At 42.1% G+C, this 25,974-nt stretch overlaps 1 protein-coding gene across 8 annotated transcripts in view; it reads right to left on the reverse strand.

Moving 5' to 3' along the window:
* LOC147361390 (uncharacterized) overlaps positions 1-25,974 on the reverse strand; it is a 235,163-nt gene that overhangs the window by 152,219 nt on the left and 56,970 nt on the right. The gene's annotated exons all lie outside the window — the stretch shown is intronic.

Below are 25,974 nucleotides of genomic sequence, written 5' to 3' on the forward strand. Positions count from 1 at the left end.
AGCACAAAAGTATGGAGATTAAACAACATTCTACTGAACAACCAGTGAGCCATATAAGAAAGAGAAACTTTTAAAATACCTAATGAGAAATGAAAACAGAAATGAAGTACAACATACAAAAAATTATAGGATGTAGTGAAGTCTTTTCTAAGATAGATATTCACAGAGACACAGGCCTACCTCAAAAAAAAATAAACAAAAAATCCCAAATAAACAATCTAACTTCATACTTAAAACACCAAGAAACAGAAGAACAAATGCAGTGTAAAACTAATCAAGAGAAAGTAGATAATAAACATTAGAGAGGAAATAAATAGAGGCAACAGAAAAGACTGATGAAACTAGAGCTGCTTCTTTGAAAAGAAATTAAATCAACAAAACTTTGGCTAGACTAACCAAGAAAAAGAATCAAAGAGGACTCAAAAATCAGAAATCAAAGAAAAAATGTATAACAGATAACACAAAAATACAAAGGATAAGAGACTACAACAAATAATTACACACAAACAAAATAGACAACCGATAAAAATGGTTAAAGTTCTACAAATGTACAATCTTCCAAGAATGAATCAGGAAGAAATAAAAAATCTGAATAGACTGAATACTAGCAAGGAGCTTAAGACCCCAAAATCTCCCAACAAACAAATGCCAGGACTAGATGGATTCACTTTTGAATTCTACAGATCACTCAAAGATCATCTATGGATCACTCTACAGATCATTTTCAAACTCTTCAAAAAATTGAAGAGGAATGAAGCCTTCCAAACATTTCATGAACCAGAATTTTCCTGATACCAAATCAGACAAGGACAATGTAAGAACAGAGAATTATAGGCAATATTCCTAATGAAAATAAGACACAAAAATTTTCAACAAAATATTAGTAAACTGGATATAACAATATTTTAAAAGGATCATATATCATGATCATGTAGTATTTATTAGAGGGATGTGAAGATGGTTCAATATACACAAATCAATCAATATGATATCACATTAACAAAAAGATAAAAATCATAAGATTATCTCAAGAGGTGCATAAGAAGCTTTAAAGAAAATTCAACATCCATTTATGATAAAAATTCCCAACAGTGCAGGTATAGAGCAGAATGTACCTCAATATAATAAAGGCCATATGTGATAAGCCCATAGTTAACATCATACTCAACAGTGAAAAGCTTAAAGCTTTTCCTCTAAGATCAGGAAGAATACAGGGATGCCCATTCAGTTTTATTGAGTATTGTATTGGAGTTCCTAACCACAACAATTAGACAAGAAAAAAATAGTAGGCATTCAAATTGGAAAGGAAGAAATAAAACTGTCACTAATTGCAGATGACCTGATACTGTATATATAAAACCCCAAAGATTTCATCAAAAACTGTTAGAAATAATAAATGAATTCAGTAAAGTAACAGGATAAAAAATTAATATGGAGTAAACTGTGATGTTTCTGAGTGAGTGACGAGTGAGTGATGTCTCTCAGTCGTGTCCGACTCTTTGGGACCCCGTGGACTGTAGACTACTAGGCTTCTCCGTCCATGGGATTTTCCAGGCAAGAGTACTGGAGTGGGTTGCCATTGCCTTCTCCAGAGGATCTTCCTGACCCAGGGATTGAACCCGGGTCTTCTGTATTGTAGGCAGACACTTTTACCATCTGAGCTACCAGGGAAGTCCAGGATACAAAATTAATACAAAGTAACCTATGATGTTACTACACACCAATAACAAACTAGCAGAAAGAGAAATTAAGAAAACAATCTCATTTTCAATTACATTGAAAAGAATAAAATATCTGGGAATAAATTTAACCAAGGAGGTGAAGGACATATACTTTGAAAACTGTAAGACACTGATGATAGAAACTGAAGAAGATACAAATAAATGGAAAGATGTTCTATGTTCATGGACTGAAAGAATATTGTTAAAATGTCCCTAGTACCCAAAACAAAGCAATCCAATACAATCCATATCAAAAATCTAATGGCATATTCCACAAAACTAAAACATATAATTCTAAAATTTGTATGGAAATGCCAATGACCCCAAATAGTCAAAACTATTTAAGAAAGAACAAATCTGAAGTCACATTTCCTGATTTCAAACCAGAGCACAAAACTATGATAATGAAAATAGTATAGTACTAGCATAAAAGCGGACATACAGATCAGTGGAACAGAATTTAGAGCCCAGAAATAAATTCACACATATATGGACAAAGGATTTATGATAAAAGAGCAAAGAACATATAATGAAGAATGGATAGTTTCTTCAAAATATAGTTCTGGGAAAAGTGGACAGCCACATGCAAAAAATGAATCTAGACCACTATCATATACCATGCACAAAAATTAACTCAAAATGGAACACTTCAATGTAAGACCTGAAACCACAGGTGTCAGAAGAAAACATAGGTAGTAACCTCACTGTCATCAACCTTAGTGATGCTTTTGTGGATCTAACTCTGAGGACCAGGGAAACAAAAACAAATAGTACTATATCAAACTAAAAAGCTTCTGCACAGTGAAGGAAGATATCAAAATGAAAAGGAAACTATGGAATGTGAGAAGAAATTCTCAAACTATATATCCAGTATGGGGTTAATATCCAACATATGTGAAGAACTCATATAACTCAACAGTAAAAAAATTAAAACCGCATTAAAAACAGGCAGGGGATTTGAATACACATATTTCCAAAGAAGACCTATGGATGAACAACAGGCAGAGGAAAAGGTATTCCACATCACTAATTATAAGGAAAATGCAAATCAAAACTACAAGGAGATCACACCTGCTAAAATGGTTATTATCAAGAAGACAATAACAAAATAATGTGGAGAAAAAGGACCCATCATACACCAGTGGTGTGACTGTATATTGATACACCCACTGGAAAACAGTATGGAGGATCATCAAAAACATTAAGACTAGAACTACCACATGGCCAATGTATCTACCCAAAGAATATGTAAACGTTAGCTCAAAAAGATATCTGCATCCCTATGCTCACTGCAGCATTATTTACAGTAACCAATATATGGAAATAACCTGAGTGCCCATCAACAGACAAATGGATAAAGAAAATGTGAGACAGACATGGACACAATGGAATATTACTTAGCCGTAAAAAGAATGAAACCCTGCCATTTGCGATAACCTGGACAAAGGTATGCTATATGAAATAAGTCACACAGAGAAAGACAAATACCATGTGATTTCATTCATATGTGAAATCTAACAACAACAACAAAAAAAAACACATTAACAAACAAAAGAAAAGAAGAGATCAGGTACAGAGATCATGTACAGGTACAGAGATCAGGTTACTGGTTACCAGAGGGGAAGGGGCTGGCTGTGGGTAAAAACTGGGATAGGAGGAAAGCTGTGTTGTGATGAACGGCAACTAGACTGATGACGGTGACCGCCTGGCACTACATACAGGCATCAAACTAAAACACTGTGTATGCAGTGCTGTGCTCAGTCCCTAAGTCCTGTCCAACTCTTTGGAACCCTTTGGACTGTAGCCCACCAGGCTCCTCTGTCCATGGGGGTTTCTAGGCAAGAATACTGGAGAGGGTTGCCATTTCCTCCTTCAGGGGATCTTCCTGACCCAGGGCTCAAATCTGGGTCTCTCTCGTCTCCTGCACTGCAGGTGGATCCTTTGCCACTGAGCCATCAGGAAAGCCCCGTGATGAACATGTAAAATATCATGTAAGAAACGAGTTGCCAGTCCAGGTTCGATGCACGATACTGGATGCTTGGGGCTAGTGCACTGGGACGACCCAGAGGGATGGTATGGGGAGGGAGGAGGGAGGAGGGTTCAGGATGGGGAACACATGTATACCTGTGGCGGATTCATTTTGATATTTGGCAAAACTAATACAATTATGTAAAGTTTAAAAATAAAATTAAAAAATAAATAAATAAATAAAACATATAAATGATAATAGTAATAATAAGTGAAGTATATGGAGGCTCACCAACTAGAGATGCTCTTCTCTTGCTCTGACGTGTCCCAATCAGAAGAGCTAACACATCGGCAGTCAAAGTCACGCTTCTCTCCCTGAGACCAGGCCAGACTCTTTGTCTCCAAGGTCAGGTTTACTTTCCACCAGTAAGAAATGTCTGCAGGAGCAGTAACTGCTGGTCACTGTTGCTGCATATTTTTACAGCCACCTTCTGCTCCAGGCCACCTATGAGCCACTTAAAGATAGTTTTGATGCTCCTAACTTTTTTGGTAATCAGACATGATCCAAAGAGGGCATGATGACATATTAGTTTTCAAAGCAAGCCACGTATTTACACAACAAGGGAACGGAAAAAAAATGGTCATGCAACTGAAAAAAAAATGTAAAACCACAGAAAGGCACACACGGAAGGACAGAGAAGATCTCAAGCTTTTAACTCTACCTTTCGTTATGCAACTCACGGTTCCAACTTTACTCATCCAGTGACCATCCCATCATCCGCATGAGATTAAAAAGTGAACTACTAGGGAACACTAGAATCCGCCCCCAAAAAATATTCTTATGCTTTAAACAATCAAGGACAAGGCGAAGACCAGCCTTAATGGAGGAAGTAGAAATTCTCCTCTGGTCAGAATTCAGCTCCAAAGAGACTAAAGAAAACATATTGCTTCTTTTAGGCAAAAGCATTGGAACTTTGGCCTCAAGGGCAAAGTCTTACACCAAGAACATCCTGAATATTGTCTCAGTCCTTTCTTTCCTCTGTGCAAATGTTGGTTGTTGTTGCTGTTGAGTCACTAAGTCGTATCTGACTCTTTGCAACCCCAGGAACTGCAGCACACCAGGATTCCCTGTCCTTCACTATCTCCCGGAGTTTGCTCAAACTCATGTGCACTGCAGAGAAGGCAATGGCAACCCCCTCCAGTACTCTTGCCTGGAAAATCCCACAGACGGAGGAGCCTGGTAGGCTGCCATCCATGGGGTCACGAAGAGTCAGACACGACTGAAGCGACTTAGCAGCAGCAGCGTCCATTGAGTTGGCAATGCCATCCAACCATCTCATCCTCTGTCGCCCCTTTCTCCTACTGCCCTCAATCTTTCCCAGCATCAGAGTCTCTTCTAGTGAGCTGGCTCTTCACATCAGGTGGCCAAAGGATTGGTGCTTCAGCTTCAGCATCAGTCCTTCCAATGAATACTCATGCTTGACTTCCTTTAGCATTGACCAGTTTGACCTCCTCGCTGTCCAAGGGACCCTCCAGAGTCTTCTCCAGCACCACAGTTCTAAAGCATCTACTCTTTGGCTCTCAGCCTTCTTTATGGTCCAATTCCTACAGCCATACACGACTACTGATACTGACACCCCATCTCTTTCCTGGGGTCCTTCTTGCCATCTCAGACTCCAGAGTACAGGCTGAAGTCCCCCAGAGCACTTTCTGTTGTTGCTGTCGTTAATCTTGACAATGTTGTGCTGGTTTCTGCCATACAACAAAGCGAATCAGCCATAATGACACATATATCCCCTCCCTCCAGGTCATCACAGAGCATCACACTGGGCTCCCTGTGCTCCACAGTATGTTCTCACCAGCTACTTTAACAAACTCAAGTTACATGGCTTTTTATGATCATTCTGTGGCTAATTTCTCACTACACATGTTCAACTGTATGGAAGTAAAGGAGTAACACCCACCTTCAGATCCAGCAATCATCCCCCTGCACACACACAACCAGTACAGGTCCTGCTTTGCAAGTGTGTTCATGGCTAGCTTTGCGACCCCATGGACTGTGGCCCACCAGTCTCCCCTGTCCATGGAAATCTCCAGGCAAGAACACTGGAGTGGGCTGCTATTTCCTTCTCGAGGGGATCTTCCTTACCCAGGGATCGAACCCAGGTCTCGAGCATTGCAGGTGGATTCTATACCATCTGAGCCACCACGGAAGCCCCAGAATTTTGCTTCCCTCACTCTTGGTAGACAATGTAGACGTAGATTAAAATTACTTCAATCTACATCCTTTTCTATCCTTGGCTGGCAGGCAACCTAAGTAGACTGTCATTAAACAGTGGTTCTAGAAAGTTTGTGTTAGGCATGGGGTTCCCTGAAGTCAGGGGGCTCACCACAGGGATGGTGAAAGATGGTGGTGGAGTCCACATGTGGCTGCTGCAGAGGAAGAGGGGAGGGAGAAGAGACCAGGCAGAAGTGTGCAGAAGCACTGATCTGAATTAAACGCTGTACGGCACAGCCCAGGGAAAGGCAGGATTCAACAGCCTCCCTCCCCCACCTCCCCACCCCACCCTTTAATCAAATGTACGGAGCCATCTGAAAAACAGTATCAACTTTGAAGGTTTGTTTAATGCTAAAATCATTACCCTTACTATTAGGTATTTGATTACTGATTCTTTCATTTTAAAGAAATTCTTTCATTTTAAAGAAAAACAAATTTTCAGGTAAGCTGTAGGTACAAAATAGGCATTTTTGCACATCTGGTATAGACACTAGTATCACCAATCCACAGCAAGAAATCATTCTAGATTTAAAACAAAAGCCCCCGCTTAGCCTCCTTTCTATCACAGGAAATGTACAATAGTCTAAAATAGTCAAGGCCCTGCAACCAGCTGTGCGAATTTAGTACCCCTTGGGCTTTCATAAAACCAATTTCCCCTCCTTTTATTTCCCTTTACTTTTTTCTTTTGATCTTTTTTTTCTTCTTCCTTGAAGAGGTATGAAGAGACAAAAATGAGGTGGGGATGGGGCAAGAGACCTATGAATCAAACCAGACTGGATTTCACGAGTCAAGAGCACATTCTTTTCCTCGGGTAGTCCTCAGAATAAAAGAAAAAAGGGAAAACCTCAAATTCGTAAGTTTCAGTTCAATGCTATTGCTTAATGTGGAATTAAATACAATCCTAAGGGAAATTAACCCTGAATACTCATTGGAAGGACTAACACTAAAGCTGGAAGCTCCAATATTTTGGCCACCTGATGCGAATGGCTGACTCACTGGGAAAGACCCTGATGCTGGGAAAGACTGAGGGCAAGAGGAGAAGGGGGCGACAGAGGATGAGATGGTTGGATGGCATCACCGACTCAATGGATATGAACTTGGGCAAACTCCAGGAGATAGCAAAGGACAGGGAGACCTGGCGTGCTGCAGTTCATGGGGTTGCAAAGAGTCGGACACGACTCAGCAACTGAACAACAATGACAAAATACAGTCTGAACAAAATAGTATCATTTGTCAAGTTAAAGACTTTGAGGGGGTCAAAAGCATTTTGCTTATTTCTTCCTGTAGCTATTTGCCAGGCCATCTTAGATCGCAAGACTTCATGAGGTGGCGACATCCATCTGGGTCTAGTGTAGTGGCTCATCTCTCCAGCATTTAACACTCTGTCCCTTCAGTGGACATCTGGAGAGCTTGGGCAAATGCATCATTTTTTCCCATAAAGTGCACTGAGATCAAGGGCTCTCTGGGATGGTAACAGAGGCTGAGTAAAATAAGAATTTAATACATTCGTTTGAGAACATGAGTACTGGGTTAAGGGGGAAAAAAAGAAAAACTTCAACACATTTGCTCACAGCAGAACTTGCTGCAGAATGTGAGACGCAGTGGGAATTGCTAAGCGAGAGATACAGTGAGCCATATTTCCCAAGACTTACCTGGCCACTAAAACTCCTCGGGGCTGCATGTGTGCTAAGTTGCCTAGTCGTGTCTGACTCTTTGTAACCTTATGAACTGTAGCCCGCCAGGCTCCTCTGTCCATGGGATTCTCTAGGCAAGAATACTGGGGTGGGTTTCCACGCTCTCCTCCAGGGGATCTTCCCAACCCAGGGATCGAACCTGCATCTTTTACAACACCTGCATTGGCAAGTGGGTTCTTTATGACTAGTGCCACCTGGGAAGCCTCTTCTTGGGGTTACATGTCACTAATCAATGTTCTATAAAACATAAGTAGAAGGTAGAAAATGGACTACATATTTGCAACCCAATCATACATATTTACAAAATGGTTTGCCTAAGTTCGTAAACAGCAGCTGGAGGTGTGTGGATACCAAGAACCTGAGTGCCTGGGAGAGGAGGGTGGAGAGCAAGTTTCTGCCCTTTCTTTGGTCAGGTAAGCTGGGCACCCAGTTACCTTCCAACGCAAACCTGAGTCCCTCTCTCAGCTTTATTCATTCTTAGTTGTGGCATGGGGGATCCTTTTTTATTTCTCTCTTTAGTAGTAGGATGTGGGGTCCAGTTCCCCCAAAAGGGACTGAACCTGGGCCTCCTGCACTGGGAGTACAGGGTCTTAGCCACTAGACCACCAGGGAAGTCCCTCCCCTTCCCTGAATTTGCGGTCCCCTCTATCCACGGGAGTAGGGAATCTTTTCCACTCTCACAATTTTACCTGCCATCCATATGCCATGTGTTTACTCACTCAGTCATGCCCAATTCTTTGCAACCCTTTGGACTGTAGCCCACCAATTTCCTCTGTCCATAGGATTTTCCAAGCAAGAATACTGGTGTGGGTTGCCATTTTCCTTTTTCAGGGGATCTTCCTGACCCAGGGATTGAACCCGTGTCTCTTGTGTCTCCTGCATTGCAGGCGGATTCTTTACCTGCTGATCCATCAGGGAAGAGCTGTATGCTAATGGATCCAAAATTGATAACTAGAGTTAGCCACCTTAAACACTTCTGAAGCAAAGAGAAGAAAAGAAAGGAAAAAAAAAAAAAAACAAGGAGACAACAGGAGAGAAGAGTGGACTCTCCACGGCTGGCCGTGCAGCAGAGAAACTGTTCCTGTCCCATGGAACATCAAATCGGGCCTTGCCTCTTCCTACTCCATAAACCTGATCCTCCACTTCTGCTCCCAGTTTCCTCTGTAGATGCCAGCACTCCTCTAGCTGCCCAAAGAAGAAATCTCAGACTCATTCTATTTTCCACCGTTGCCCTCAGAACCTTCCATCCAGTTAAACTCCAAGCTGGGCTGCTTTTACCAACAAGATTCCAATTCTCCCTTTTAGCCTGGATAACCCCCAAAAATCTCCCTTTAAATAGTGTGCATGCCTCTGGCCATGTTCCACCCTCAAACCCATCCCCAGAGAACCTGGTGAAACACAAAACCAACTCCATCAAGTGTGTGTGCTCAGTCACTTCAGTCGTGTCTGACTCTTCGCAACCCCATGGACTGTAGCCCGCCAGGCTCCTCTGTCCATGGGATTCTCCAGGCGAGACTTCTGGAGTGGGTTGCCAGCTCACTCTCCAGGGGATCCTCCTGACCCAGGGACTGAACCTGAGTCTCTTACGCCTCCTGCATTGGCAGGCAGGTTCTTCACCACTAGCGCCCCCTGGGAAGCCCTGTCTCCATCACATCTGTAATCAAAACCCTTCATCAGCACCGTATCATCTAGAGGCCAAAGCCCCAACTCCCTAACTCAGGCTCCCATGTAGCCTCTGCCCAACGCCCAGCCTCACCATCAGGGGCCCGTACTTCACGTGGTCTGGAAACTGCTCCTGACTTCCTGCTGTGCCTGAGTTATTTCTGACCTTGGTACTTCTGTCTATGCTGTTCCCTCATCCTCAGCTTCACCCTGAAGCATTCAGCTCAGGCACCCTCTCCTCCAGGAAGCCTTCCCTGGCCCCAGCGAGTCTGGCGATCCATTCCCAGTACTTCTGTGATACTCTGTAACCTGCTACCTTCATAGGCTGCCTCACTCTTACTTATATATTTATTTTAAACTGAAGTATAGCTGATATATTTATTTTTAAGTGTTTTTAAATCTGGACCATTTCTAAAGTCTTCACTGAATTGGTTACTGTGGGAAAAAGTAATTATCTTATAATTAAAATAAATAACTTTTTTAGACGTGAAAGTAAAAATGTTAGTTGCTCAGTCATGTCTGACTGATTCTTTGTGACCCCATGGACTGCAGCCTGCCAGGCTCCTCTGTCCATGGGATTTGCCAGGCAAGAATACTAGAGTGGGAAAATTAGTATATACCCAAAGCAATCTATAGATTCAATGCAATCCCTATCAAGCTACCAACGGTATTTTTCACAGAACTAGAACAAACAATTTTGCAATTTGTATGGAAATACAAAAAATCCTCGAATAGCCAAAGCAATCTTGAGAAAGAAGAATGGAACCAGAGGAATCAATGTGCCTGACTTCAGACTACACTACAAAGCTACAGTCATCAAGACAGTATGGTACTGGCACAGAGGCAGAAATATAGATGAATGGAACAAAACAGAAAGCCCAGAGATAAATCCACACACCTACGGACACCTTATCTTTGATAAAGAAGGCAAAAATATACAATGGAGAAAAGACAATCTCTTTAACAAATGGTGCTGGGAAAACTGGTCAAACGCCTGTAAAAGAATGAAACTAGAACACTTTCTAACACCATACACAAAAATAAACTCAAAATGGATTAAAGATCTAAATGTAAGACCAGAAACTATAAAACTCCTAGAGGAAAACATAGGCAGAACACCCTCTGACATAAATCACAGCAGGATCCTCTATGACCCACCTCCCAGAGTAATGGAAATAAAAGCAAAAATAAACAAATGGGATCTAATTAAACTTAAAAGCTTTTGCTCAATGAAGCAAACTTTAAGCAAGGTGAAAAGACAGCCTTCAGAATGGGAGAAAATAATAGCAAACAAAGCAACTGACAAAGAATTAATCTCAAAAATACACTAGCAGATCATGCAGCTCAATACCAAAAAAATAAACAACCCAATCAAAAAATGGGCCAAAGAAGTAAACAGACATTTCTCCAAAAAAGACATACAGATGGCTAACAAACACATGAAAATCACTCAACATCACTCATTATCAGAGAAATACAAATCAAAACCACACTGAGGTACCATCTCACGCTGGTCAGAATGGCTTCGATCCAAAAGTCTACAAACAATACATGCTGGAGAGGGTATGGAGCAAAGGGAACCCTCTTACACTGTTGGTGGGAATGCAAACTAGTACAGCCACTGTGGAGAACAGTGTGGAGATTCCTTAAAAAACTGGAAATAGAACTGCCATATGACCCAGCAATCCCACTGCTGGGCATACACATCGAGGAAACCAGAACTGAAAGAGACACATGTACCCCAATGTTCACTGCAGCACTGTTTATAATAGCCAGGACATGGAAGCAACCTAGATGTCCATCAGCAGACAAATGGACAAGAAAGCTGTGGTACATATACACAATGGAGTATTACTCAACTATTAAAAAGAATACATTTGAATCAGTTTTAATGAGTTGAATGAAACTGGAGCCTATTATACAGAGTGAAGTAAGTCAGAAAGAGAAACGCCAGTATATTAACAGTATATATATTACAGTATATTAACACATATATATGGAATTTAGAAAGATGGTGATGATGACCCTATATGCAAGACAGCAAAAGAGACACAGATGTAAAGAACAGACTTTTGGACTCTGTGGGAAAAGGCAAGGGTGGGATGATTTGAGAGAATAGCACTGAAACATGTATACTGCCATATGTGAAATAGGAACAACAAAAAAAAGAATACTATAGTGGGTTGCCATTTCCTCCTCCAGGGGATCTTCCTGACCCAGAGATCAAACCTGGGTCTCCTGCACTGGCAGATGGATTCTTTACCACTGAGCCACCAGGGAAGCCCTAGTTACTATATTGCTCCTGTTTTGTGTTTTGGTTTGCCGGCTAAGAGTTATATAGGACCTTAGCTCACTGACCAGGAATCAAACCTGCACCCCAAGCACTGGAAGGCGAAGTCTTAACCACAGGACCACCACGGAAGTCCCCTTACTCTTCCTTGAGGGTGTGTCTCGTCCTTGAGGGCAGAAGCAATGTATTACCTCTGTATACTGTCACCCTGCTTATTTAACTTATGCAGAGTACATCATGCAAAAAGCTGAGCTGGATAAATCACAAGCTGGAATCAAGATTTCAGGGAGAAATATCAACAACCTCAGATATGTGGATGATGCCACTTTAATGGCAGAAAGTGAAGAGGAAGTAAAGAGCCTCTTAATGAGGGTGAAAGAAGAGAGTGAAAAAGCTGGCTTAAAACTCAACATTCAAAAAACTAAGATCATGGCATCGGGTCCCATCACTTTATGGCAAATAGATGGGGAAAAAGTGGACACAATGACAGATTTTATTTTCCTGGGCTCCAACATCACTGGGAATGATGACTGCAGCCATGAAATTAAAAGGCACTTGCTTCTTGAAAGGAAAACTATGACCAACCTAGACAGCATATTAAAAAGCAGAGACATTACTTTGTGATAAAGGTCTGTATAGTTAAAGCTATAGTTTTTCCAATAGTCATGTACAGATGTGAGAATTGGACCATAAAGAAGGCTGAGTGTCAAAGAATTGATGCTTTTGAACTGTGGTGTTAGAGAAGACTCTTGAGAGTCCCTTGGACAGTGAGGAGATCAAACCAGTCAATCCTAAAGGAAAAAAACCCTAATACTCAGTGTGAGGACTGATCATGAAGCTGAAGCTCCCATACTTTGGCCACTTGATACGAAGAGCCGACTCACTGGAAAAAACCCTGATGCTGGGAAAGATTGAAGGCGAAAGCAGAAGCGGGCAGCTGAAGATGAGATGGTTAGATAGCACCACTGACTCAATGGATATGAATCTGAGCAAACTCCAGGAGACAGCGAAGGAAGGGGAGCCTGGTGTGCTGCAGTCCGTGACGTCACGGAGAATTGGACATGACTTAGCAAATGAACAACAGCAACAACCAAGTTCCGAGCACCGTGCCGATTACGTAAGAGGCGACCAAGGACATGCCCACACCATAAGCAGCTATGACAAGCACAGACCCACTCACCCTACCTTGTCCCTGAGTTCCCGCCCACCTCTAAGAACCATGGCCAAGCTCTAGGTAAGAGCCATGGTAAGTCATATCAATTTGCCATACACAAGAGAGTACTCCAATATAAACGTCACTAATCTGGCTGGCCTTTCCAAGCTAGTCTTAACTAATGAGGTTTTATCTGTTGAGATGCTTCATAAAGAGCTTTTTGGACTGAATTATTCTGACGTGTGCCCCAGTTCTCTGTCACTTTTCATGGATGGAGACTTCCATAAGAAATGACAGAGTTTACAATTTTTTCAAAGTTTGTGTTGAGGATATTTCTAGGCAGAATATTAGAGCCACCTGTTTTCACTCAATCATAACTCCCTTCCTCAGCCAAACTTATTTAAGCTTGGTCCCAGTCCTATTTTTTTTTTCTTTCTTTGGGAATAATTTGAGGGGGAAAAAAAAACCCATTTAGCCATTCTGGAGTGAGAGGAGATTTAAAATGATTAAAACATACTTTACATTGAAGGTGTAACTGCTTTTGGCTCAGAATAACCAACATAATTCAAAAATGCATTCCAACTACCTTTCAATTTAGTATCTAGCTTACTCTTCCTGATGAAATCACCGTCTAACCAGCTTAAAGCAAAATAAAGTACTTTTCAGTTAAAAAAGGACTAAAGCTATCACTTCTGAGTGAAGGCAATCAGCATAGTATTTTAGCAGAACATCATGATTATTATAATACATAATAAAAATAAACACTTCTGCCATTGGGGTCCTTGGCTCTGCAGAGGAAAGAACAGAGCTTGACCCATGGGCTTGAAATGTAAATTAAAAACATAATATGAGCCACACAAGTTTCACAGGTTAAAGTTAATTAACATTTTATCCCAAGCAAAGGAGGAAAAGGGAAAGAAAAATAAAATCAATATTAAGAGAATCAAAAATCACTTCCAACCTTATAGGAGGCATCTGTAATGTGAGTATAACTGAAAAGACATCACCAAGCCCTATCTGATACCCCCTCCTCCTGCCCCTACTCAGCCAACCCTTAAAAACAGCATACGTGTGGTTGATTCAGCCTCACGAAGCCAATGGCAGACCTGCCAAGAGACACCAGATGGATCAGATTAATTCCAGGGACTCATTCCTGTTTTATGACTGACTCTTCTCTCTTTTGTCTTCCCTTTATGACTAGGCATCCCAGGTCGGGCAGTGGTAAAGAATCCACCTGCCAATTCAGGAAATCAAAGGTTTGATCCCTGAATCTGGAAGATCTCCTGGAGGAGGAAATGGAAACCCACTCCAGTATTTTTACCTGGAAAATTCCATGGATAGAGGAACCTGGCAGGCTACAGTCCATAGAATCACAGAGAGTCAGACACAACTGAATGACTAAGTACACATGTACTCCTTAAAAGTATCTGATGACAGAAAATACACTGAACCTAGATTTATCACACACCGCATTTATCCTCTTTTTTTTAAATTGAAGTATAGTTGATTTATAGTATATTAGCTATAGGTATATGACATATGATTCAATATTTTTATAGATTAATTATACTCCATTTAAAGTTATTAAAAGTAAAGTCTATATTTCCTTGTTCTATGCAAGGATCCTTCTATGCAAGGATCCTTGTTGCTTATCTATTCCACACATGTACCTCAATGTTCACAGTTGCACTGCTTACAACAGACAAGAGATGGATGTAACCTGAGAGTCTACCGACAGATGAATGGATAAAGAAGATGTGGGATATACGCACATGGGATATTACTTAACATAAAAAATCAAATTTTGTCATTTGCAACAATATGGATGGACCTAGAGGATATTACACCCAGGGAAGTAAGTCAGAGAAAAACAAATACTCCATATTATCACTTACATATGGAATCTAAAAAGTAAAACGAATGTATGTAACGGAATAGAACAGACAGACTCACAGACAGAGAAAACAAACTGCTGCTGCTGCTGCTGCTAAGTCGCTTCAGTCGTGTCTGTGCGACCCCATAGATGGCAGCCCACGAGGCTCCCCCGTCCCTGGGATTCTCCAGGCAAGAACACTGGAGTGGGTTGCCATTTCCTTCTCAAACAAAAAACCAAACTAGTGGTTATAAAACAAACTAGTGGTTACTAACAGGTAGAGAGAAGCAGAGAGGGGCAAGACAGGAATATGGGATGAAGAGATACACCATAGTTATTTTTATGTATGCACCCTCAATTCCTTTCAACCAAAGACCATTTGAAATTGATGTATAAACAATCCAGGGCTTCCCAAGTGGTGCTAGTGGTAAAGAACCCACCTGCAGGAGACATAAGACACTTGGGTTCGAACCCCGGGGTCAGGAAGATCCCCTGGAGGTGGACATGGTGACCCACTCCAGTATTCTTGCCTGGAGAATCCCATGGACAGAGGAGCCTGGCGGGCCGTAGGGGTCGCAGAGAGCCAGACACGACTGAAGCGACTTAGCAAGCACACATAAACAACTTAGGCTTCTAGAATACACTTTTGTCCTCATAAAAATTAGCTATATCTTCTACCAAGTCACTGAAATACACATGCCAAATCAAGAATCAGGCCCTGTCAGCCTCCTACTATTTAAAAACATGCTTTTAAGTGAACTATCTGCTCCATACTGAAGAACTAATGAATGGAGCTAAAAAAAAAAGTGAAAAAAGACAAAGTGCTAGTAAGTGAAAGAGTAATAAGATACATGTCTCTTAAACCTTGCTCCAAGATTTTCCTAAATGAGAATCCCCACAAGCATTAAGTTGGCAGATTCTAAAAGCTCAGACAGTGGAGCACGATTTGGGCATCACTACCTATGAACGCTTTGGGCTCACTCACCACATTCTCTCTGGCCTTTCGGTCCCCCCCAGGGAAGCAAGACAAAGCAAGCTCTCCACCTGCCCATCAGACTGCTCCGGGTGCGACAGAGGCCAGGCCGTACACGGTGACGGCTCACACCACAGACACAAATTACAACTAATCGCTCAGGGGCACACGCACAAAGTAAAAGACAGCCCGTGTCTGAGAGACCAGGCCCGTCCTAAGAGGCAGCTCAGTGTTATCAGTCCCTTTCCTGGAACCTTCCCTCCATCCCTGGTGTGGAGGGTAAAACTCTATCCAGGACATGCCTTCCCACCTGGATGTTCAGGCCCCATTTCTCACAAAAAGTGTATGTATCATGGGCGATGGGGAATAAAAATATAAGGATTTTACGTATCCAAAGTCAATCCTAAAGGAAATCAACCCTGAATATTCACTGGGAGGACTGCTGGCAAAGCTGAAGCTCCAATACTTTGACCACCTGATGTGAAAAGCCGATTCACTGGAAAAGACCCTGATGCTGGGAAACAGTGAGAGCAAAGAGAAGCGGGCAACAGAGGATGAGATGGTTGAATAGCATTATTGATTAAATGGACGTGAGTTTGAGCAAACTCAGGGAGATAGTGAAGGACAGGGAAACCAGTGTGGGGCAGTCCCTGGGGTTGCGAAGAGTCAGACACGACTTAGCAATTAAGCAACAAATAATCTTATATGATTCTTATTGGGGAACAGTAACAAACAGACACACACACACGTGTGTGTGTATTACAACACTGTATTTTATATAAATGGTACATAAAATACCTTCTACAGCAAGAGAAAAGACAAAGTGGTAATTGCTATGTGAAAGGCCCCATAACCATGTGAAGAACAGCATCGGCTCAGTTATTTCCCACACAAAGAACTGGAAGATAATAACCTCTATGCACAAACGAATCCGGGGCTTTACAAACATGTCAGAAGCATCAAAAGGCATTAACGTAAGCCACATCCAACGTGGCAATTTATCCTTAGACTTTGTCTCAATGCTCCCAAGTAAAACCAAGACCCAGTTTCTCAATATACCAAAAGCACTGTCCTTTAAAAAGCTTTTTCATCTCTCTTTGTACCAGAGACTTGTTTTCTAAACACATCGTTCAGATTGCTGACCTGCAGGTTCAACCCCTCAAGAGGCTCCCTGCATCTTAGACATGGAAGGAAAAAAAGAGCTTTAGGGTTATGTTGGGGTGAACTGTGTCCCCCAAAATGGGACACTGAAGCCTCAAATCCAGTATTTGTGGATCCAAACTTATTTGGAAATAGATGTAATCAAGTGAAGATGAGACCATTACGGTGAGTCCTAATCCGATCTGACTGATAGATACCTTTATAGGAAGAAGGGAACAGATATTGACACACAAGTGTCCCCTGAGGACCAAGGCAGAGACTGAAGTGCCGCAACCCAGGCTAAGGGGCGCCAAGGTCTGCCTTCCGCTGTTGCCAGCAAGCCGCCGGAAACCAAGAAGGGACAAGGAAGGACAGCAACCCCCCAGCCCTGGCACCTGAGATGTCGGGGGAGCATGGCCCTGCCAAAACTTTAATTTCAGACTTCCGGACTTCAGAACTAGGAGCCAGCAAATTTGTGTTGATTTAAGTGATACTGTTTGTGGCACTTTCTTATGGCAACCCTCGGAAGCTAACACAAGGCACATCTTTCTTTTACCTCCCAAGCAGGACTTCATGAAAATTAATCCTGATAGGGGTCTAAGTCGAGCCCATAGAAGCTCCCTCCATAACCTACGCAAGTGTTAGTCGCTCAGTCGTGTCCGACCAACTGTTTGCGACTCACCAGGCTCCACTGTCCATGGAATTCTCCAGACAAGGATCCTGGAGTGGGCAGCTGATCCCTTCTCCAGGAGATCTTCCCAACTCAGGGATCGAACCCAGGTCTCCCAGATTGCCGGCAGATTCTTTACCACCTGGGCCACCAGGGGAGCTCCATAACCTATACCAGTGGATAAAACCCCCTGACACTAGAAATTCGTGTCTGTAACTAAGAGAGAAACTTGCTGCAAGCTGCCACCTTCAAGCCTGAAAGAATCTTTGGAAACTGCTGAGGTCACCCTGCCTTCCTATCCCCAGGGGACTCATCCTGGACCAGGCGATGAAGCAGATCCGGCAATCAACTTCTCACCTGTCATTTGCTTCTTCAGAACACCCAGCTCTAAAGAGCCCCTAGCAACCTGATGTTTTAACAGCCACAGGTATGAGCGCATAGAGGATGACAGCCCTGGATTATTTAATGAGATCACAGCGTGTAACACTAGCAAACGGGAAGACTGAGCACTCGTGTTGAAGAGACGGTAATACTGTGTGATATGAAGGGGATGCCAGTTTGCTCTGTGTGGAACAAAGGCATGTGGGATGTATTCATTAGGACAGAGGACAGCTCCAGAGACACAGAAGCAGAGAACTCACTACAAGAGCCAGTTATGCTTTTAGAGGTCGCATCCTGTAATTTTACAGACGAGAAAAACCACGCTCAAGACACATCTTGAGGACTCCACTGCCAACCCTGACTTAGGCAGGCCTTGTGCCAGACTACTGTCTGTCTGCTTCTCAATCTCCAAAGAGTGGGGCGATGATGTCTTTTTTTTTGCAGGGGGGTGATGATGTCTCCATAATGTGCCTTTTTTTCCCCCTCCTTTTGAGTTTTTTAAAGCCTCAAACATATGCTTTGGTTTCTTTTAAGTTGGAAGATAATTGCTTTACAGTGATGTGCCGTTTCTGCTAGACAACAATGCAAATCAGCCATAAGTGTGTGTGTGTGTATTTACATATACACGTGTGTATACATATTTACATATACACGTGTGTGTATTTACATATATGTGTTTGTGTGTATATTTATATATACATGTGTGTATATATATTTACATATGCGCGTGTGTTTACATATACGCGTGTGTTTACATATACATGGGTGCGTGTGTTTTTACATATACACGTGTGTATATATTTACATATACATGTGTATATATTTACATATACACGTGTGTGTTTACATATACACGTGTGTGTGTTTACATATACACGTGTGTGTGTGTGTGTGTGTGTGTGTGTGTCCCCTCTCTCGAGTCCCCTCCCACCAGGTCAATACAGAGCACCAGGCTGGCGTACCTGTTATATAGCAACCTCCCACCTGCTGTCTGTCCTCTACATGGTAGCCTACATATGTCAGCACTGCTCTCTCAGTCTGCCCCACCCTCTCCTTCCCCGGCTGGGTCCACAAGTCAGTCCTCGACGTCTGCGTCTCTACTCCTGCCTGCAAATAGGTTCATCAGTACCATTTTAGATGCCCCAGTTAAAGCCAATTCTGTGCCCACAAAAAAAAAGGCAAAAACTCTCAATATTTTTAAGTGGAAAGTGGATTTGGGAAAATGGAAAAGATATTCCTATACAGTAAGTGTTAATCAAAATTCTCAGTGTTTAAACATATCAGAAAGCATGACATTTAAGGTAATAATCTAGTAGTTGGGGCTTTAAAGATCACAATTACAACTTGGCTTTTCTGAACAGACATTAAAAAAAAAAGTCCTTTCTGCTACATGTTAAAAAATAATAATAATAATGTAATCAATAAACCACATTACAGTATTTACCAAATTGAAACAGGTGATATTTATTACCACTCTTCTTCAACCACACAAAGTACTCGGAGAATTAGGAAGGCGAATGAAAAAGGCAAATGTGGAGCAAAAAAAATCAAATGTGAAAGACGAAAGGCCACGGAGAAAACTAAGTCAAAAGCTAAGGATGGTTAACACACACAGATCGCATCAGACCAGAAGGCTGGTCAAGGTGAAGGCTTAAAACAACCCGGGCCTCCCATTCAGCACTGACCACAGCACAATGATGGGAAGATGCCACGCTTCCTCAGATTTCCCATAAAAGGGCAGCAGCAGAAGGAAAAGTGAGCAAAACACAATGACGACCAAAACCCATCTTCAGGACTAACTCCTTCCGTTTTCCTCCTTTTATTGATTTTTTTTTAAGCCTACTTTGCACTCTCCCAGGCAGCTTGGTTGCAGGGAACACCATTTAATGCACCTATTGATTCGATCGTACACATTTATACGTGTGTAGAAACTTCTGCTACAGTGCCTTTATTGATCTTTTAATTGGTAATGGAGGCCAAACAACCTGACAAGAGCCTTACTGCAAATATTTTTTATTTTCTCAAGTGAGGGCAAGAAAATCATCAAAAATATTCAACAAATGAAGCACTGTGCTTTGCTTACCTTGGGTTATGTCTTAGAGATGCTGTCACTAAGAATTTTTTTTTTCTAAAGTCAAAATTACGTAAGACTGAACAACTCATTTGGATGGAAATGTCTTTTTTTTTTTTTTTTCAATTTCTAGAAATATTCCTGCTACTGCTGCTGCTAAGTCGCTTCAGTCGTGTCCGACTCTGTATGACCCCATAGACGGCAGCCCACCAGGCTTCCCCGTCCCCGGGATTCTCCAGGCAAGAACACTGGAGTGGGTTGCCATTTCCTTCTCCAATGCATGAAAGTGAAAAGTGAAAGTGAACTCACTCAGTCGTGTCCGACTCTTAGCGACCCCATGGACTGCAGCCCACCAGGCTCCTCCGTCCATGGGATTTTCCAGGCAAGAGTACTGGAGTAGGGTGCCATTGCCTTCTCCATTCTGGCCTGACTGGTCATTAATATTAACAGAGGGTCTACATATCTTGAGGTTTCTGGGCTGGCTCAGTGGTAAAGAATCCACCTGCTAATGCAGGAGATGCAGGTTCGCTCCCTGGCTTGAGAAGATCCTCTGGAGGAGGAAATGGCAACCCATTTCAGTATTCTTGCCTGCGAAGTTCCATAGAGAGAGGAGCCTGGAGGGCTACAGTTCATGGAGTTGCAAAAGAGTCCGACAGAACTACTGAACAACTGCGACACATATCCTGAAGTTCTTCTGGGAACTACCAGCCTGGGCATGCGTCTGGTGCCTGATGCAGATTTCCTCCAGCAAACGATCTCTGGGAAATCTCTGCCTGTCTCAGCAGTGGCAGTGAACTGAACACGTGAACAGGCTGACAGGCTCCACTGTCTCCCACGCTCCCCGTTTCCGAGCATGACATGCTTCTTCCGTGTGGTTCAGATCTTCACTGAGTTCTTCTGGATAGATGGGAGCTCTTCCCCAGCACTGATCTCACTGACCAAGGACACCACCCAAACCTGTGCAAGTTATACACATTGCCCAGAACGCCTAGTTAATGCACTTATATATCAACAGTGCACAGCAGAATAACATAGTCAAACAAGGAAGGAGACGAGGCCTGACCTTCCAGAGAGGCCCACCTGATTTAAGGCCTGGTATTCACAAATACCAGTGCTATTGAGCAAGGCGTAATTTGTGAACATCGCGACTATACCTTGACGTTTATTATTTAAAATTCATGTATAGCTAATTTGCCAATCTCACTGAACACACAACGGGCCCTCACATGGCAAACAGAACTAATAATATGGGATCTAATTCTTATGCAGCCCCACATCCCACACAGGGGATCAACCTCACTTGAACCAATTCTGACAGGAGAACAGGGGCTGTGATTTTAGGCCATTTTCCTCTTTTATTTTCTGCAGAATTCTTACTTTAAATTAAACCTACATCCATAACTGTAATTTGTTCCCTTGAAAATCTTCAGGATTTTTGAATTAAAATGTGTAGGAAAATATTATTATTCATAAGATGGTATTGTCCAAATATTATAAAGCATTGGAAATGCCATATTTTTTATTTTGTAATATGAAAACTTTCAAAAGCCCTTTTTATCCAGGCTCAAAGAGCACACAGTATATGATAAAACCTAGAGGAAAAGAATTTTATAAACTAATCATAGTTTTTTAAATATAAGAATCTCTAATCAGTTTTTCAACATAACAAAATGTAGTTTTTACAGTCAAACGATCTAGTAATTTAAGGAAAAGCTCTGTGACATTAAGTGAAAAAAACAAAAAGATCTTACACCAAAAACATTCATTCTATGGTTAACTGCCTTTCTCTAGTGCAATGTATAGAATTACAATGGAATTAGTTCTTAAGTTATCAATTAAAAAGGTTAATTGGTAAAGATAATATTAACCCATTCTATTTAAATGGTCCATCTCTCATCCACATTTAAATAGAAACAGTGCTTTCATTTGCTGCTTTTCAAAAAGAAGTGCCTTCCAAATAATAATCCTTTAATGGCATATCATTAGAGATGTTTCAAAAAAATAATAAAGACAGTTAATGTCTAATAGGCATACCAAGATGGCAACTGATTCCTCTTGGGTTATATTTGCTCAGTCCCTTTTCCTGTTACCTGACCATAACAAGCATCCTAAGCATAGATTAACAATTTTTGCCTAAAAAACTCTGAAACCATCTCATTTACTCATACTAGCTTTTTGTTGTTCAGTTGCTCAGTCGTGTCTCACTCTTTGCAACCCCACAGACCGCAGCCCGCCAAGCTCCTCTGTCTATGGGGATTTTTCAGGCAAGAATAGAGGAGTGGGTTGCCATTTCCTTCTCCAAGGGATCTTCCTGACCCAGGAATCAAACCCACATCACCTGTGTCTCCTACATCGCAGGTGGATTCTTCACCGCTGAGCTACTGGGGAAGCCTTTGCTAATCAGCAACTCATTCTTACGAAGGCCCAACACCACCCTAACTAAAGCTGCAGAAGAGGCACTTTCTTTAACCCAGTCCTTTTGTGCTCTGGAGGTCATCCCATACCATGTCCTTGCTGAATCTTCTCAACTAGCAGCCGAGACCCTCACCCTCAACTATTCATGACTTCACAGGGTAGCCTCTTTATGGACAGTATTCCCAAATCTGGCCAATCTGCAAAGGCACAGTTCCTAAAAACCTATCCTTTCTCTCCTTTCTTCTGTCCGCTACCGTTTCCTAGGTTCCAACCATCTAATCAGATTGATGGCAATTTTTCACTAAGAATCTTGTACTGATCCATTCATTCAACAAGTGTCCACTGAGCACCAACTATGTGTCAGCATTCTTCTAGGTGCTAGGGGTATATCGATGGGTGGGATCAGATCAGGACGTTCACCTTCATGAGAGGCTAACACAATACATATGCGAACTAACTGATAATAAAGATAGATGTAGGTATGTATATATATATTCCGTTAGATGTTTCTCAGAGAAATAAAGGAAAAGAACATAAAAGAAGAGCTGTGGTTGTGGGACTGCATTTTAAATAAGATGGTTACACAGGCGATTAGCTGCATAAAGGCCTGAAGAGGGGAGAAAGTCCCGTGGAGGGACATGGGGAAAGCGTTCCAGGCAGAGGACAGCAGATTCCTAAGTATCAAGTCTAATATTTCTGAGCAACAGAAAGGAGGCCAATGCGTCTCAACTGGGGTACATGAGGCGAAGTGTAGTCAGGGCAGGCACCAAGGACCGCTGTAAAGACTCTGCTTTTACTCTGAACGGGGAGGGAAGCTACTGGAGGGTTCTCAGCAAAGGAATACCATCACTTACTATTTTCAAAACATCTATACAGGAAGTCCCCGACATACGAACCTTCAAGTCACGAGCTTTCAAGGATGCAGACCTGTGTTCCGTCGACGTCCGGCGGGATGAGACTGCCGCTCGCCCTCCGGGTCTATCACTGACGACTCTCAGCTGTATCATCTCCCGCTGCCTCTCTCGCCTCCACCCAGAAGCTCTTGCCTGTTCCCTCGGGGCCAGCACCTGGATGCCGGCTGCTGTCCTGCACAACTGTACTTTTCAAGGCACCGCACTGTCAGATTAAACACATTTTCTTTATTTCTATGTTTGTTTTTATGTATTATTTGTATGGGAAGTATTATAAACCTATTATAGAACAGAATGATACGTTGAGTGCATTAGTTGGGTACCTAGGCTAACACTGCTGGACTTACAAACAAACTGGATTTAACAAATGTGCTCTCGGAATGGAACTCGCTTGTATGCGGGGAACTTACTGTATTGAGATACAGCTGACAAACCATATGTTCTTCCGTTTGTAAAGTGTACAATTCACTGGTCTTTAGTGTATTCATGGAATTATGAAACCATCACCACAATCAACCCTAGAACATCTGCATCACTCCAAAAAGAAACGCCATGCCCCGCAGCAGCACTCCCCAAGCCTCAAGCTCCTAGCCTAGGCAACTCCTCCGTAGACTTGCCTATTCCAGACACATCATATAAATGGCATCATGCAACACGTGCTCTTTTGTCACTGGCTTCTTTCACTTAGCATAATGTTTTTAAGGGTCGCTCTGGTTGTAGCATATACCAGTACTTCATTTCTTTTCACTGCGAAATAGCATTCCATTAAATGGATATACCACACATGGTTTATCCAGTCATCAGTTGACGGACATTTGGGTTGCTTCCATTGGGTAACTGTCACAAATAATGCTTTTAAGAACATTTGTATTGTAGTTTTTATACAGATGTGCGTGTGTGCTAAGTCACTTCAGTTGTGTTTGACTCTTCAAAAAGCTATGGCGTGAGCCCGCCAGGCTCCTCTGTCCATGGTATCTCCAGGCAAGAATACTGGAGTGGGTTGCCATGCCCTCTGCCAGTTTTATACAGACATGCATTGTCAGCTATCTTGGGTAAATATAATGCCTAAAAGTACACTTGCTGGGTCATATGCTTAACCTTTTGAGGAACTGCAAAGCTGTTTTCCAAAGTGGTTGAAATATTTTTACTTTCTACCAGTAGTGTGTGAGAGTTCCAACTTCTCCATATTCTCAACACTTGTAATTGTACCTGTCTTTTTGATCACAGCCACCTAAGCTGGTATAAAGTAGCATCTCATTGTGGTTTTGATTTGCATTTCACAGATGGCCAATAATATTGAGCATCTTTTTCTTCTTACAGGTCATTTGTACATCCTCTTTGGAAAATGCATATTCAGATCCCCCATTGTTTTTTTTTTTTTAATAGGGAAAGTCTTTTTATTACTGAGTTGTGAGAGTTCACTACATATTCTAGATAAAGGTCCCTCATCAAATATATGGTTTGCAAATATTTCCTATCATTTTTGTAAGCTGTCATTTCATTTTTTATGATTTGCCATAAAACATTAGAGTTTTTAATTTTGATGAAATTCAAATTATCTATTTTTTCTTTTATTTTCTTGTGCTTTGGGGGGTCATATCTCAGATGACCCCATTGCTTAATCCAAGATTGTGAATTTTTATACTTTTGTCTCTTTCTCAGAGATTTATCATTTTAGCTCTTATTTTTACATCTTTAATTAATTTTTGTATACCGTGTGAGAGAAGGGTGTCTAACTTTATTCTTTTGTATGTAGAAACCACGTTTGTTTCAGCATCTTTTGAAAAGACTGTTGGTTCTCCACTTAATTACTGGCTCCCATGTCAAACTAAACTATACTTTAACAGGATTTGTCTGTTGCCCTTAAATTGGCCAGGTAAGAGATGATGGTGGCTCAACAAGGAGGGTGACATGGCAATGCTGAGAAGTGGTCAAATTCTGGATACGGTTTGAAAATTGAGCTGATGAGACTTGCTTAGAGATTGGATGTGGGTGCAAAAGGAAAAGAGGACTTAAAGTCAGCTCCAATACGTTTGCCTTGATGTCACACAGACTGTAATTCTGGTTTGGAAAAGAGTCACATGATCATCCAGGCTCCTCTGGCCATGGAATTCTCTGGGCAAGAATGCTGGAGAGGGCTGCCATTCCCTTCTCCAGGGGATCTTCCACACTAAGGACAGAACCCGGGTGTCCTGCATCTTCTGCATCACAGGTGGATTCTTTACTGCTGAGCCCCCGGGGAAGCCCCTTTATGAGAGAAGAGGTGGCTTAAATGCCCCTGTTCCGGATGAGAGCAGATGGACCATTCAGAAGGCTACCGTGATAATCCCTCTTTAAGGATTTATCTGAATTGTCCCTAGTCCTTTCTAGAGACACAGTGACTGACCTCTGACAAATAATTAGTTGTGAGAACTACAACTCTCACCATGGGGCAATGCAGAAGACGGTACAGGCTAGAAGGGATTTTTAGGCATCCTTCAAGTCACACTCCTGCAGAAGGTATCCACTGGAAGACAGGAGAGTTTCATTTCCTATTAACTCAAGCAGCTCTTGTAGCAGACCTGCTAATAGGCCCAGCCCTGCGGGTTCTCAGGCATTAATCTTCAAGTTCTATGAAAGCCCCTTGAGAAGATGGTCAAGGCACAACTCACACAGCTCACGTCTCCACACTGGTGAAAATAAGCAGCACATCTCTAGCGTTCCTTAAAGGGACTTGATCTCCCTCCCCTGGCCTCTGGAGCAGCAGGTCAAGCAGGACAAGGATGTGACACGCA

Source organism: Bos grunniens, chromosome 12 (genome assembly GCF_055505025.1).
Source record: "Bos grunniens cultivar Pamir isolate PY7600 chromosome 12, Bosgru_T2T1.0, whole genome shotgun sequence".
In the NCBI taxonomy this organism is placed as follows: Eukaryota; Metazoa; Chordata; class Mammalia; order Artiodactyla; family Bovidae; genus Bos; species Bos grunniens.